Source organism: Catharus ustulatus, chromosome 5, assembly GCF_009819885.2.
Source record: "Catharus ustulatus isolate bCatUst1 chromosome 5, bCatUst1.pri.v2, whole genome shotgun sequence".
NCBI classification, from domain to species: domain Eukaryota; kingdom Metazoa; phylum Chordata; class Aves; order Passeriformes; family Turdidae; genus Catharus; species Catharus ustulatus.
In genome coordinates, this window is record NC_046225.1 from 36,348,955 (window position 1) to 36,365,677 (window position 16,723).

Genomic DNA, 16,723 nt, shown 5'->3' on the forward strand with positions numbered 1-16,723 from the left:
ACATTCTTCTGTGTGTTTGCCTAACTATTACATTGTGTGGGATGACTTCTGATACAAGGCAGATATTAACATGCTGCTGACAAATGTAAAACTTGCTGTCAAGTAGAAAGATGGCTATTCTGCAGCTACCTGGTCTTTCTTCTCTGCAGTGGGATTTTGAAAGTTTCAAAGTCTTTGGAAGTCTCCAATATTTCTTTGATGCAGAATTAACAGGCTGTTTTAATCATTACTTCTAGAGATAAATCTGTTTTACTTCGTTCAGCTTCACCTCTGTAAAAAGAGAGGCAAAAGCCAAAAGTAGAGATGTTTGTTGTTAGAAGCAACAGAAAGTACAATATGAGCTGAATTTTTGACTAGATGAAATGTTGCAAAGAAAACTTTCCACTGTGAACACTATAAAAGCACTGAAGTAGTACAAAGAAAGAACTGGGAAGCTTGGGTTTTGGTGGGATTTTTTTTTGTTTTGTTTTTTTTTAATTTAAGAAAATGGTTCACGAAGTGAAAGTATTAACATTCATTTAGCAATAGTCAAAGCGGTGAACTGAAGGAGGGAAAGAAATTTCTGTTGAAGATACTAAACTTGGTTAAATATATACTCTGGTCACTTCCTCTCACTTTGTTTAAAATCAAACACTGCTTCCTGGATTTTTTGCTTTTTTACTGCTTTTTCCTCTTTTCTTCTCCCGTTAGCATTTAGTTGTTTTCCTTCCCTGCAGTGTCTCTTCTTCCATATATTTTGCCTTTGCTGCACTTAGCAGCTGGATGTTGGCACTGTACTGGTGGTTGTGCTGTATCATTATAAGCATCCTTCTTACCTGTATTCCTTCTGTCTAATTAGAATACATCTTGAATGTGCAGTTGTTTGACTGGTATACCAGTACAGATATCACAAACCAGCACACATTCAATCTACATTTTCCTTCTGGCACATTACTAGAACACCAACATGCTAAACTCTCTTTTAAGAGTTGAGAAATTATTAGGTAAACAGCTGGCTTCTGTATATAATTCTTTGTTTTAAATATCTGGCACTTTTAATAAACTGAGTACCTTGCTTGTCTAACATAATATTTACAACCTGAAAGTCTGAAGCTACTCTGGTTATTGTTCATATAAATAATTTCCATCACTTCAAGCATGAAGGAGAAATGAGTTTACAGTAAAATAAATAGTTTCAGAGCCAGTGTTCTACCCTTTACTTGTTGTGAAATTAGATCCATAAATTGAGTCCAAACAGATGAGGTGGTTGTTTTGTTTGCATTGTCAAAATCAATGCCAATTGCTGCACATGGCCGTCTTGTTCTAACACTGAAGTAACAGAATGTGGGTTGGTATGTAAATATGAATGTATTTTCTTTCCTGGAAGTTTAATTTTTTGCTAATTACCTGCTTGCCCCAATTCTAGACTCCCTGTAAGAGGCAGCAATAGTTATAAGCCCTATAATTTTAGGTGAATGGTGATTTACCTGTCTCCATACAAGGAAAATGTTTATTGTACAGCAAATCATAATAAACATCTTAGTAGTAGGTCAGAATCTGATGTTGGTTTTTTTGTTAGGGTGGTAAGAACACACTTTGAAAAATGTTACACATGAACTTCCATTCAGGAGGTGAACATCTGTGTTTCTCATTTCTTAGGTGTCCAAATGAGTCAGGTGTTTTTTCTTCTGTGTTACTAGTGCAGCAAATCTCATTGACAAGACAAAACAAACTTTCTTGCATGTGTCTGCTTTCTAATTTTTTCCTTCTCACTTAGCATCAAACTGTATATTGTATTATTATTATTACTGTTGTTTAAATGCTCCTGTCCTTTAGCCGTATTTTTGTTCTGTTAAGTCTAAGTACAGATTGATTCAATATGGACAATATGGAATGTTTCCTACCTCCTGAGGAAGGGCAAGACCATCCTAGTATCTGGAAGAGTACATACTTGTCATGGATAGCTTTGTGCTTTAGCAGGTGAACCCTGCCAAAATCAGGAGCCCTATTTAAAAATATGATGTGGTTTAAGTCTATGGGACTGGAAGAATTTATAAGCCTGGTATCTTAGCAACATTAGCAAAATGGCAACAGTGCATCTGTATTTCAAATTATTGTGGAAATAATGTTGATAAATTGAAAATTGCATAGCTGCAGACTGTAAGTTTGTAGTAGAAATGAGTGCAGACATGAATTTATGCATCTGTGTAAGTTGCCACGGACAAGAGTGTGCATCGACATTTTACAGTTTATGTAATAAAATACAGAATTGCAGATTTTTTTAAAAGTCAAGACCGTACAGTGAGGAGAAAACAAAGGATTAAGCAATAGTCTTTCTTTATCTTTCTTCTTTTTTCAGCTATTGAAAGTGGAACCATAAGCTGCACGTATATTATGTAAATAAAAGTCTAACAATATGGAATTTTAAAAGTAATTGTAGTTTTCCCCCTTGTTCAGAGGGTAGTAAGTTAGCAGAAGAAGTCTGCTTATTTCGCTAGGCTTGCTCAGTCCCTTAGCTCTCAGGACAGCAATTCTGTAAAGCTGCACAGTACTGCTATTCACATTACCAGTTAAGTACTTAACTGGGGTTTAGAAAGCCACTGAAGCTCTTACACAGTGGTGAATATGCCTTCTGTTGAAAGCATGTGGAAATTGGATGATGTTGGGAAAGAATGCTAACCTCATGTACTCCTTGTCTTATGTGGGAAATTCCTTGATACTATATGGGACCAAATCAGTGAACGTTAACTGAAACTAGTAATCAGAAAGTCCTGTCACCTAGACTCTTAGGTTTCTTTACTATTTAGTTGATCGTGATTTGTCTTTTTAATGTCATTTTATTTGGAACGCTGTGGGTAGTTCCATGTTGGGTAATCACCATTATCTTAAAACCAATGCTGTACAACAATCTTACTTTATTTAACACCATTTGAAAGCAGGTGTGTAACTTGTCCTTTAGTGTCTCATATGAGGAAAATACAGAAATTTTGATGATATGGTATTGTAAACCACATACAGATTTATGTACAGTAATTATATATGTACTATATCTGTTATGTTCCCCGGTAGCTGTTTTCTTTGCATGACCGACAGATTTTCAGTGGCAGTGTTACGGAGAACAAGTAGGCGTGATGAAATGTGGATTCTTTGAGTGTACTATATTTTAACATGCTAAACAATTACATTGCCATGCATGCGGAGCTTGGATTGCTTATACCAAAGCCCTGCCTTGAAGGTATGCTGCCTGTCAGCTTTGAACAAAACTTGCTTTTGTTGCTTATCAAAACTTTGTAGTACTGAAGTTAGTGTTTTTCCTTGTTAAAGGGCTGGCTAATGAGTTCAGTGATTTTATGCTGAAATACAAGCATTTACCTCCTTGTATGGAGGATGTGTTACCAGAGCTTGTACCAAGAATGTACATCTGTAACTGTGTGTTATTTTTAGACTGTTTGCCCTGCTTCTTGCTAAGTCAATTTAAAGATATTGTACTTAACTCTGGAAAAGAATCAGTTCTTTAATAGTTAAGTCATATAAGATAATATTTACTGGTTTGAATTTTACAGAGCTATACTATTTAGCTTTTAAATAAAATCTTACACTAGAATATTTCATTATTGTTGTTTCCTATCAATTTAACAAAGGGAAAAAAAGTATTCTTTCAAAACAGAAATGAAATTTCCAGAATGGAAATATATTATTAGATTATATTTTAACTATGGAATGTGATGAGAAGATGAAATTTCTAATCGGTTCTTTTTGCCTTGCCTGTTATTAAAGCTTGAGAGAATCACAGTTCTTGGGTATTAGTCTCCTCAAAAGTTCAGACTTTTTCCTTTTATGACTCAGGGCTTGCCAACCAGTGAGGTGAAACTGAGAGGTCTCCATAATTTTGCTCAGAATTGAGGGCCGTTTATGTGATAAGAGAGGACTGTATCAGTTTTGACTATTTTTTATTTAAGTGTAGGGCAAACTTAGTGGGAGGTGGATTTTTGTACTGTTGACAGACTGCAATTTTTTGAAGGCATTTCCTGAAATCAGATGATTAAACCTTATTTGCAGTGAAAATGGTTTGCAAACAAATGACCTCACTGGTGTTTACATCTCGAGGTACTTTGGTCTGTCTGTGGGAGTCTGAGTCCTGAATGAGCTTGCACTGTATTCAGTAGCTATAAAGATTCCTACTTAAGTTGAAGGAGTTTAGTTGCTTATATATTGTGAGTTCAGTGTGGAGACAGTTTACAATTTCACATATGGTGTTTACATAAAATTGGCAATACTTAACCTTAGTATGACAACTTGTAAACTGGTAATTCAAAACTGCTGCTACAGCCACTACTCTCCTTGCTACTGTCTCATTGCCATTGAAAAAGAAAAGAACATGCCAGCAAGTCATAGTATAAAATGCTGCATCTCTCCTAAAACCTCCTTAACCATGATTTGGAGTCCCTTGCCTAAAGAGAGAGCCCTAAACAATCCATTTTTGGTGCCTTAAATACCAACACTAAAAATCTTATAATAGCGAACTGATATTATGGCATTATTTGTGGAACGGAATGCAACTTTCAGCAAGTACAGGCAGTTCAGCATAATGGTTTGTACCACGGGGGGGATAATTTCTCCAGCAAGAGCTAGTTATCTTTTTCAACAGCATGTGAATGTTGTTCCACATGTATGCTTGTTTCTGTTTAGCTATTGCCCTTTATAAATAGAAGGAAGAATACAAAGAAAAGAATAAAATAGCTTACTGTTCCTGTTGTATTCTTTATATTTAGAAATTGCCTTAACAGATTCTTCCTATTGTTCACAGCTGATACGAAGAAGAGCCTTTGAAGTAATTTTGGACCATTGGCATTCTTTTTATTATACATTTATTCCATCCATGTTGTTACAAAATTGACTTGACTGAGCAGTCATTATGACAGTTTGATATATCACTTTCCTAAGTTACATACAATGTGTTTTCCAAGTTAGCAATATTTGCATTAAAGAGCTCATTGCTATTCTTAAGCAAGGAGCGTATTCACCTCCAAATTATACCATACAGATCAAAGCATGAGATAACATGACTTGCTGTGATCACAGTGGCAAGCATGAGGGACAGCTAATTTATAGAATTAAATTAAATTACAGTAATTTCACGATTATAAACCGCACCGGATTGTAAGCTGCACTTCCCGGTGTTGGCAACTTTCATTCTTCATCCATATATGAGCTGCACGTGATTATAAGCTGCATTTTTGTTTGCAGAGAGCTTTCACAAAGTTGCCAGTTAGTAACAGAATTGCAGGATCACAGAGTGTATTGGCAGGTGCTGACCTTGGAAACATTATTTCCAAGCGAAAAAAGATACGAACAGTAGTGTGGTCATTTTGCAAGCATTTCCAACGGATCTGTGTTGCCTTTAAATAGCCGCTCAACCACGCAGCTGCACAAGACTGAGAACACCGAAAAAAATAGAGAAATATCACGGGCTTGGATCGCCCCCGCTGCCCCACTGCTGGGGCCACGTGGGCTCCGGCTCGGCTCGGGGCTGCTGTGGGCTCACAATTCCGGGTTGGGAAATTTCCGAACTTTGTTCATATATTGGCCACTCCTGAGTGTAAGCTGCACTTTCGGGTTGGGACCAAAATTTTAGTCAAAATGGTGCGGCTTATAATTGTGAAATTACTGTACATTAAATTGTCAGTAACTAGTTATAATTTACTTTTTTTCTGTTGGATTGTTGTTAGGCTGCAGACATTTTGCCTGTGTTTCATACTATTAATGCAGCTAAACACAGGATATCTGACAGCATCAAACCATGATTTCTTCTACTTTTTTTATTAGTAATGCATGAAGTTGATTTTGCCCAGGTCTCTCAAACAGAAATTGTTATACATTATGTTTACATGGGTAACTGGGCTAATTAACAAGGCTGTTCTTCAAGGATTTAAAAATTCTTGTCAACACCCCTTCACTTCTTCCCCCCACCCCAAATGACTGGAAGATTCTTAGTTTAAGGGAAAAAAAAAGTTTTATCTTAATTATGGGATGTCATTATCGAATGAGTGAATTTCAGTGAGTATCCACTTATTATGCTAGTGATTTCCTGAATGCTAATGTTTGTTTGGCTAGGTTTTTTTATTGCAGTTATTGTACATTTTGTACAATTTCACGATTATAAGCCGCACCATTTTGACTAAAATTTTGGTCTGAACCCAGAAGTGTGGCTTGTAATCCGGGGTGGCTGATATATGAACAATGTTCTAAAAGTTGCCAACCTGGAAGTGCGAGCCTGCGCCAGCCCCAAGCCGAGCTGGAGCCCAGCTGGCCTCAGCAGAGGCGAGCCCAACGGCGCGGGGAAGCCCGGCAGAGCAGGAGTCTGGCAGTGCCGGGCCAAGGCGAGCAAACGCGGCGGCGGCTGTGCAGGCGGCAGGTGGGGGCGAACAAGCCTGGCGGCAGCGGCAGAGCCGCCCAGCCGGCCCCATTGGCAGCCCCGAGCGGGCCGAGTCCACCTGGCCCCGAGCCAAGCCAGTGAATCCCGTGATCCCACGATTCTGTTACTAATTGTCAACTTTGTGGAAGTTGCACACGGATCCTTGCTGCAAACGAAAGTGCGGCTTATATATGGAGGAAGAACGAAACGTTGCCGACACCCCAGAAGTGCGGCTTGTAATCGTGAAATTACTGTAAGTTCACTTGATATTTTTGTAGTTGAACAGCCTGTAATGGTGTTACAGTGTTAGTTTAGGCCTTTGGATTATAAATGGATTGGTGTGGCATTAGGCTTTCTGAGGGATGGAAATTATGGCAGTGTGTATGTAGAGTTTTAGTAACCAAGGTGTTTTCTTTTTCTCTAAAATGTTTGAAAACAAATAATTATAATTTTAATTTCTCATAAATACCATGGTCAGCTCTTTAAGGACTTGTTTGTCAACCCTTGAATGGTCTCACCAGTCCTTCCTGCCAAAGATTTATTTAGCACATGAGCTTGCTGCTCTGAAAGAAGATGAATTATAGTACTAATAATCCATTCTTTCCATCTTCCTGATATTACATAATTTTGTTGGCTTCCTTCTGGAGTTCTCCTGAAGTGCTTAAAGCACATTGGCTTTGTCAACAGATGCTGATGAGGAAGTTGTTCTCAACCTGACAACTTGGTGTAGTGTTAGTGTGTGTATGCTCTTCTCCCAGACAAATGGTGTGAATAGTGTAAAATGAAGGAATGAAAACAGAGGAAGTGTGATGGCATATATGTAGAAACAGGAGTCTGAAATGTAAAACAAAATAATTCAGTATAATATGTCTATAAAATCTTTAGAAACTAAACAGACTTTTTTTGAAAAAACAGATTTAATAATATTTCATGTATTCATTTTAGTTTTGGTTTGTTCTCTCAAGTCTGCCAAAGGAGGTAGGTAGAATTTTAACCAAATTGATGTCAGGCTGTTTTCTGTCTTTGAGAATATCCTTGCTTACCAGCATTTTAGAGTGAAGGCTTTTCATCTTTGATTCATCTTTTCTGCTTGGATTAAACAGAAATATTATTCTGAAAGAGGACATCATGATGTCCCTGAAACATGAGAACAGCTGTACTGAGTCAAAACACAAATCTACGTAGCTCAGCATCCTGTCTCTGACACGGGTTAAAAGTCAGTGCTTAAGGAAGAGTAAGAACAGGGTAAGAGATAGATAGATACTTGTACAGCAGTTTTTGTCTAGCTGATGGCCTCTCTTGTCTGAGTGGTGGGTTTTAATTTTAGTCCTTATCAGTGTATTTTTCTTGAACTGAGCTTTTCTCACAAAAGCACTTCTTTAGCACCCAAATCATCCCTTGCAACCTCTCATATCTTAGCTACATTTTATGTGAAGTACCACCTTCTTTTCTTTATTTTGAACCTAAATCCAGGTATAAATATTTCTGGGAACAGATATAAGTGCCAGAGTCTTGCTTAGGTTAGCACTGGCCTATGTGTTAGGATGGACCTGCCACATGGTTCTCCTTGTCACTTACCCTTGTATGACGTAAATGCTTAAACTCTCTTTTGTGTTTTTAAATTTTCACCTACAGTTGCAACTGCAGAAGATATTTCTGCTAATGCAAAAAGTTTTAGGGGGTATTATTAGTTTATTGAAGTGAAACTGCTGTTGAAAGTAAAAGATTTGGTATGAAACTAGGACAGGGTGACCTGAAACTAGGATGACTTGATTGTTGTGCCAAATATATATACTCTGATAAGCCTATCGTGCAGTGGCTATACACATGTAGAAATTAACAAGGATTAACACATGAATTATGTGGTGCTCTCACTGTTACTAAAATAGATGGTGAAAATTTTATTTCCATTGCTACTTATATTTTTTTCTGCTCAGTTATGTCTTTTTTAGGTTGAGGTCTACTTTTTTGCTTGATTTGATCTTGTAGCTATCCCATCCTTTGGGTCTTCTTCAGTGCTCCTTTCTGAATCCTTTCTAATATCTCTAATTTAAGGGCAGGGTCAGAACTTCACACAGCATTTGGAGGATGGGCATGTCCTAAAAATGGAGTAAGTTTATTCTGATCACTACTAAGTACTGAGCCCATAGTTTAATGGACTTCAAATATACCTGGTATAATGTAGTATTATGTATTAACAACATACAGAATTGCTGTTGATACTATGTTCAAAAAGCTTATTTATTTATGAAGAAGATGAAATATTCTTGAAGATAGAAGGTAAGCTAAATATATATACACACACATATACATATAGATATATGGATATATACGTATATATATATATATTTATGGCTGTTGTGGTTTAGGAGTGGTACTCCCTGATTTAGTTCTCCACCGAGAACTTCCAAACCATGCTGCTTGCTCCACCTTTCTCCCATTCCTGCTACCCCTGTAGGTGGATGGAAAGGAAAACTGGAGGAACAAAAGGCAAAAATCACAGCTTGAGATAACAACAATTTAATGGAAACAGCAATGCAATAAGAAAAGGAACAGTAACAGCAACAACAGTAATAACAATTATGAACAAAGAAAGAGAATGATTCACATGCAATAATTCTCACCTCAGAGCCTGACCTGACCAAACCTTACTGCAGCCATGTTTTCCCAGCTGGAAAGGAATACCCTTCTTGGAAATTAGGAGTCACATCTGTCCTGGCAATGATGTGAGGTGTTATGGAATAACATAATATCTTGGTCATGCCCCTCCTGCTGGTCAGGCCAGGCCAGAACCAGGATAGTGCAGAATCTAGGGAGGAATACACCTTGGTGCTAGAATTTTATCCCCTGCAATATGCTCTGAACACCAAGTTGGAAATAGTGGCCAACAGTAAAGAACCCTAAAACAGGATAAGGGCAATGGAGCAGATAAGACAACCATCCTTGTATGCATTTAGGTATGAGGAAAAATAGAACAATCTCCACAGCAGAATTTTGGCTAGTCTGAGAAAGGGGAGAAGTGAACTTCAGGGAAGGATGCCAAATCTTCCTCTTGATGCATTGTAACTACACCTTAAGCAAATTGGAGTGTGAGAAGAGAACACATACGCAAAGTTGAAAATGGAGCAGTACCTTTTTTCTTAATAGAAGCCTACCCTGTAAACAAAAAGTACAGGAAAAAATAGAAAGTAGTTAAGAGGCTCTTAGAGAATCAGAGAGAGCAACTTGTTTGCAAAAAAAACAGGTTGCTTTTCTTCCAAGTCCTCCTCACATGATGAATACAGAGAAGTAGATATTACTAATGGCAGTGTTAAACTGATCAGTTAAAAAAACCCAATAAATCACCAAAAAACCAAACAAAAAACCAACAAACAAAAAAAATACCCAAAAACCAAGAAACACACCCATTCCCCCCCAAAAAACCAAAACCCAAAACAAAACACTTGAATGAAACAAAACCCCAAAGACTAAAAAGACTAACACACACCTCTCACACCTGGTAACTATGTAGTCTGTTGATGTCAACTGTTGTCTTCCAGCCTCATTGGATTACACATTAAGTAATGTTATGGGCAGGCCCAGGAAGAAGTGGATATAAAACTGAGAGACTAGTCTTGCCTTCAGTGTTTTGGGCCAATATGTCAAAGTCTTTAGGGACCAAACTTTTCTGCATCCCCCCCCTCCGACCCTCCAGTTTGTTTTTGGTCTTTGGTGTAAATGCTGAATCATTATTTTATTACATTCCCCTTTTTAAGTCTGTTTTTTCTTCTGCCCTGAAGTTTTACATGGCAGTGGGAAACCTTTGCTGCTGTTTCCCTCATTAGCAGTGAAGGTTCAACTTCCCTGAGGGGAAGTTAGTCTCAGAATTGATTACACAACATGCTTGTGGCTATATGACCTGTTCTGCTGCATTCTGTTTGCTGGTTGGGTTTGACTTCAATTACCCCCTCTCTGTCTGGAAAGTGAATAAAAAGACCATTGGAAGTTATACGAAACTGTAGGAATATAATACAAAAACCTGTGGTTGGCCAGTAAAAAGTGAGTTTAATAGATGAGAACCTGAACTAAAGTGGTCTCTGGTGGGTGAAATGATTGTGAGCAAAATTAAATAACAAATTTGTGGGAAATAAGTGATTATGAAAAAAGAAATTGTGATTAAGAAGTTGTATTTTTCTGTATGATAAAATGCAAATAGGAAAAAATCACTGTGTATTACTGCTGTGCACTTTCTTCTAGTTTTTCTTATTTCTGTGTTGCTTAAACCCCATCTACCTTAAACTACTCTACAGCATATGCTATAAATTTGGGTTTTTCACTTTTACATCATATTTTGTATAAATTTTTTCCTGTTGTTACCTGCCTGCCTTATTGAGGCTTTTAATGAGGTGGCAATGGTAACAGAGTCTTCTATATATAGCCTGATACACTGATCAAGGACAGAATTCTATATACTACCTATGAAGGAATGAAGTTCAAGACTCTAATTTACAATACTTCCAAAATAATTTATCCTTGTTTTTTACTGTGTATCAATTTGAAGCTATGTATAACTGTATTTTTTTCCTCTCTCTTCCCTTCCTCCCCATTTTCTGTGGTTGCATCTTGGATACATCATCCTGGACCATGTCTGGGAATTAAAACAGAGAGAACGTTGCTTGTCCTTTTATCATCTTTCATATTCTCACTGCAGGCTCTGTGACCCATATGAGGAAGTTGTATGATTTAATGCAGAATTAACAAGGGTTAACAAGGCTGAAGGGGCTGCAAAATAGTAAACTGAGATATTAAGAGAAGTCAAGCTGGTAGAGGAGTTAATTAAACCTGGGCTTAATTTGGCTGTGTGGTTTGGGAAAAGGGTTAACGAAAGAAGAATTTAGGAGAAAAGGTAAGAGAGTAAAGCTGGAAGGAAGAGTGATGATGAGGCACAGAAAGTTTTGAGACATTTTATGTGTACTTTGGGCATTCTGTTGGAAATGGATGCTTTCATGCCCACCCTTCAGGAGAAGGTATGTATGAATTAAATTATTTTCAGAATGGTTGTTGATGGTAGCTACTTTGGTGAGTACTCTGCGTTTTTCAAGAGTGCATTATCTTCTAGCTCTGCTGAAAGAGAAGCTTTAGTTTTGAATAATAATAGGAAAGAAAATGTCGGTTAAGAGTCACCAAAATCTTTTGCATCAGTCACAATAACAGTTGTAATTATCAGTCATTTCTTGGCATCAGTTGTTATGCTGGTGAAATCATTCAGCATCCCGAAACTTACATTTGTAATTTCATAAAATTTTATCTGGTGGGACAAAGTTACATAGTCTGTCACTAAAATAAACCAAGTAATTTGGAGAAGAGAGAGCATGTTTATTTTATATGTAGCAAGGTGCTTGGCTGTCTTCTTTAAACCTAGGTTACCTTTTAATATGAAATGTTGGGAAGTGCTTTAGAGTTAAGGTCTTCCCTCCAGCTTTAGGTAAGCAAGCTGTCATACTGTGTGGTATTTCCCTTCTTTTCACTGGCCTTGTTTTGCTCCTTCAAAATATACAGTAATTTCACGACTATAAGGCACACCCCCCGGGAGTCGGCAAATTTTGCAACTTTGCAGATCAGATAAGGCGCACCGGACTGTAAGGTGCACCTTTTTTGTTTTTTTTTTTGCAGCGAGGCTCCGTCCCCAGTTCCCCCCACACGGTTGCTGGCCAAGGCCCCGCCCCAACCCGGCAGCCATTGGCCCCCGGGCCCGCCTGTATCCGCTGCTCCGTGCGGCGTCCCCGGGGCCGGAAAAGGCCCGCCGCTGCTCCGTGCGGCGTCCCCAGGGCCGGAGAAAGCCCACCGCCACTCCGTGCGGCGTCCCCGGGGCCGGAAAATGCCCGCCGCCGCTCTGTGCGGCATCCCCGGGGCCCCGCTGCTCCGGGAGTTCCCTGGTGCTCCGGGTGCCCCGATGCCGGCGGGCTCGCCCCGCGCCGCCCCTGCCCTGATTCCAGCAGCTTTCCCACCCCGCGCGGCGGCCACCCTCATGCTGGCAGGCCCCCCCCCCGCGGAGCCCCTCTCCCCTCACATCCTGACGCTGCTATGGGACACCTCTCCCTGCACAGCCCCGCGGGGCCATTCCCCCTCACAGCCCAGCCCTGCTGTGGGGCCACTCCCCCTTGCGGCTCGCACTTCCAGTTTGGCAAATTTTGCCACTTTGTCCATCAGATAAGGCACACCGGACTATAAGGCGCACTTCCGGTTTCGGGGGAAAATTTTAGTCAAAAGGGTGCGCCTTATAGCCGTGAAATTACTGTATTTTCATTTTCCATATCTGATTTGTATAACCTCTGACTTGTTCTTATATTGTCAGATACTTTGCCTTGAATATGATTCTTCTCTTTCCCTAAATTGGAAAAGAGAAAGTGTGGAGAGAGGCTTTTTGTCATTCTTAGTATGCCTTAAAGGTGTGTCACCTGTGTACATTCCAGTATTTTCAGAACAATGGACTTTTGCAAGGACAGGTGCATCTAAGTTACGGTTAACCACAGCCTGTGCTCGTGGAGAACAATGGGAGCACTCAGATGTGTGAAGTTATTTGGGCATGGAGGATTTCTGGGATTGAGACCTTAGTCTATAATTACTGCGATGAAATTTGGAAAACAAGCTGCTATGCAAACCTGCTGTTTACGTGTGAGCTGTTCTATGTAGTAAATTGGCAATTTGAAGGTGCTCTCAACCATTTAAAACAAGGCTGTTGTTAAACTTGCTTTAGGCCTTAGAACAAGTGTTCATAATATTTTGTACTACATAATACCCAAAATACATAGTTAGCTAGAGACACCATTTCACTGGCTATAATTTTGGAATTTGCAGAACTTCACAACAGAAATAACTGCCCACTCTTTGGAAAATAAAGTTGTCAGACAGTTCAAGCCATGCACTTTTTCAGATCAGGTAGAAAAAGAGTAATCTGGAAAGATTAAATTGTATAGGTGTTTAGGTATCAAAAACAAAAGACTGCTTTTCACATTAGTATGCATAGTATCTTTCTTAAGAAAACCAAAACAACACAAAAACTAAAATCACCTTTCATGGTACTGTAGGAAAGGGAATACACACAGTGGTGATGGGTATGAACAATGAGAATACAAGCTGCTGGTAACTGAGAAGGGAAAATGACTGCTCTGCTTTTTAAGAGTAGACAAAGGACTGTATTTGGCAGCCAGTCTATAAGCAGTGTCCTTTGAAGAGCTGATTTTTTAAAATATTAGGTGTACTCTTGAAATTTCATGTAGCAAATATGAACTCATCTATTTTACACTGCAGACCTCTTACTATGACTTTCCCTAATATCCATAGGTGATCAGATATGGTATCCAAGTTATATCCTTCACCTTTTCCAACTCAAACTGGATTTCAGGCTTTGGTAGAAATTTTGCATTTGCATTAGTCCAATGAACAGATTTAGGCCAAGAAGTGAGCCATTTCTTTGCTGTGACTGACTTTTATTACCAGTTGTAAGACATTCCAGGCTTTCAGTAACCACAAAAAACTCCTAAAATAGAGGTGGTCTTCCAGACTCTGTTAATGCAAGTCCTTTATATCCTTTATTTCATATTCTCTCCAGTAAGAAGCTGAATTTATAGTGTTGTCATCTATAATCAACATACAATAAATGCACAGTTCATTCTGTAATGATTCTAGCTTCAGGTTACAGAAGCTGTTGTATTTCTTCCTGTTGTGAATGACTTTTTATTTAAAGTCTTATAATAACATTACAGACTACCTCCAGGGTCTGTTGGGGTAAGGAGTTAAAAGTACTCAGGAATTTCTGTTGGTACTTCTCTGGAAATATGGGGTATGGATAATTTGAAGTTAAGAGGTGCTTAGGTTTGTCCTTTCACAGACAAAAAAATAAATGGTGGTAATGCATAATGGCTCTGAAAGTTTTGTATGTGCAAGATCTTAAAGATTCTGGCTTTTTTGTTTAAAATGTTGTGGGGGACCACTCTTAAAAAAACATTTGTTTGTATATTGAGTATCCATGGCTCAAGGGTTTCCTTTGTCATTGAGATAAGGTAGTCCTTAAGGTTTCGAAACATATTTTGCTATAGGTTCATTTTTCCTCCCTTTTCTCACCTGTTTTTCCATCTATAGAGATACCAGCATTTTCTCAATGTTTGTATTGGAGCCATATTTTTAACATTTAGTATGTGAAGTAAAAGCAGCATTTCTGTATGTCCTGCTTTGGCTTCAAGATGATTGCTTGCAGTATACAGCTTGTAATATTGGCTTATAAAAGAAATTGTTTATCTAAGAACATATATGGAATATTATTTAAGAAACTAATGCATTTGAAAACGAAAATAACTGTCTGTAACACTTAGAGGTACAAAGGCGCACACAATAAAATTACAGTAATTTCATGAATACAAGCCGCACGGAGTATAAGCCGCACTCCCGGTGCGTCGACAATGTTGCTGTCTTTGTCAATAAATAAGCTGCACCCCGAATATTAGCCGCACTTTCGTTCGTAGCGAGAATCCATGCACAGCTTTCACAAATTTGCCAATTAGTAACAGGATCGCGGCATAGCGGGGTTTACTGGCTTGGGGCGGGGCCAGGAAGGCTCGGCCCGCTCATGGTTGCCGACAGGGCCGGGTGGCCCAGCTTGGCGCTATGGCTCGGCAGGGCCACTCGGGGCCGGCCGGGCTGTGCTGCCGCTGCCGCCGCCAGGCTCGCTCACCCCCCTCTCCCGTCCGCACCGCCACCGACGTGTTTGCTTGCCCTGGCTGGCACTGCCAGCCCCTGCGCTGCCAGGCTCCCCCACGCTGCTGGCCCCGGTTCTGCTGGGCTCCCCCACACTGCTAGTCCTGGTTCTGCTGGGCTTCCCCACGCTGCTAGCCCCAGTTCTGCCAGGCTCCCCCGCCCTGCTGGCTCAGGCTCTGCCACCCGCCCCCTGCACCACTGGCCCCGCCTCTGCCAGGCTTTCCCACCTCTGCCGGGGCTGGCCTGGCTCCAGCTTGGCTTGGGGCTGCCACGGGCTCTCACTTCCGTGTTGGCAGCTTTTAGAGTATTGTTAATATATTAGCCGCCCCGGAGTACTAACCGCACTTCGGGGTTTCCACCAAAATTTTGGTGAAAATGGTGCAGCTTGTATTAATGAAATAACTGTAATTCCTTGTTTGCTGTCTGAATGAAATGGAAGTTGGGCCTTGGTGCAGTAGGCATGCAATATATTTAAGTTTGCTACCTGTGGAAGGGAAAGGAAAGGAAAAACTATATGCACACCGTCCATATGTATTTCATTACCACTGCACCACTAACTATGGAAATCTCATGTAAAATAGCTTTCTTATAAATTTTTCTTAGTAGCAATTGCAAGATAGGACCAGGACAAGATCATACATTAAACATAAAATAGTGTAAGGATTCAATATGTAATAGTGTCTGCTTCAAATGGAAGCATGTAGTCAGTGTAAGATTTCCTGTCTTTTAGATGTTTGAAGTGCTTAGGCTTTGACAGTGCTGTAACAGCCACTGCTTGATGATACATCACATGAATGCCTTGGTTAGCATTCATGTGGGTTATTGCCTATTTTGAGCCTGTGACTTTTAAGGCACTCAGACCATTTTATCAATGTGTGGAGCAATGCAAGCTAAGTGTGTACTCGTGTTTATTACGTTTTCTTCCACCCCCACCCCAAGTTTTGTAGTGTGAGTATGGATGCTACACAGTTGTAATACCAGAATAATCCCTCCAAAAAAAAATTGACACAACTCGGTTTTAGCTAGATATGTAATTAAATTCTTGTTTTTGTTTTTTGATAACATGTGTTTAATTCTGTCAATCACTGCTATAGGACTGAAAGGTCTATGTGAAAGGGGGGTAGGGGATTGTTGAAGATGGGGTGAGCTGATCCTGTGGAGCAGATGGGTTGGCTTTTGGCAGGTTATGTTGTTCTTCCTTGGAGGTAATCGTTTTGATGTTAGAAAAGAGCAATTAAAATGCCTAGGAAGGAAGCTTCTCCCCAGCCCCCAGCAATGCATGAATCTTCCTTTCCAGATAAAATGCGATATAGGTGTTTAGAAGCGTCAGCAGGCGTGGCTCCAGAAAGGTGCAGGAACTATGAGCGGCTCTTTTGTGGCAGGTTTGCTTGTTTTTGTGAGCCGGGCCCCACCGCTCACCTGTTGACAAGGGTGGCAGCTTTGGCGGGGTCACCGTGCGAGCGCGTCCCTGCCGCCGTTCGTCCGGCGGGGCCGGGACCCCGCGCCCGGCGGGGGCGGCTCTGCCGGGAGCGGCAGCGGGCGCTCGCCGCGCTCTCCCGCCGGGCTCCGCTCTGTGCCGTGGCCGTGCCGTGCGGC

General features: G+C 40.2%; 1 protein-coding gene across 4 annotated transcripts in view; it reads left to right on the forward strand.

Annotated features, from left to right (window-relative positions):
• CLCN3 (chloride voltage-gated channel 3) overlaps positions 1 to 16,723 on the forward strand; it is a 71,716-nt gene that overhangs the window by 15,498 nt on the left and 39,495 nt on the right. The gene's annotated exons all lie outside the window — the stretch shown is intronic.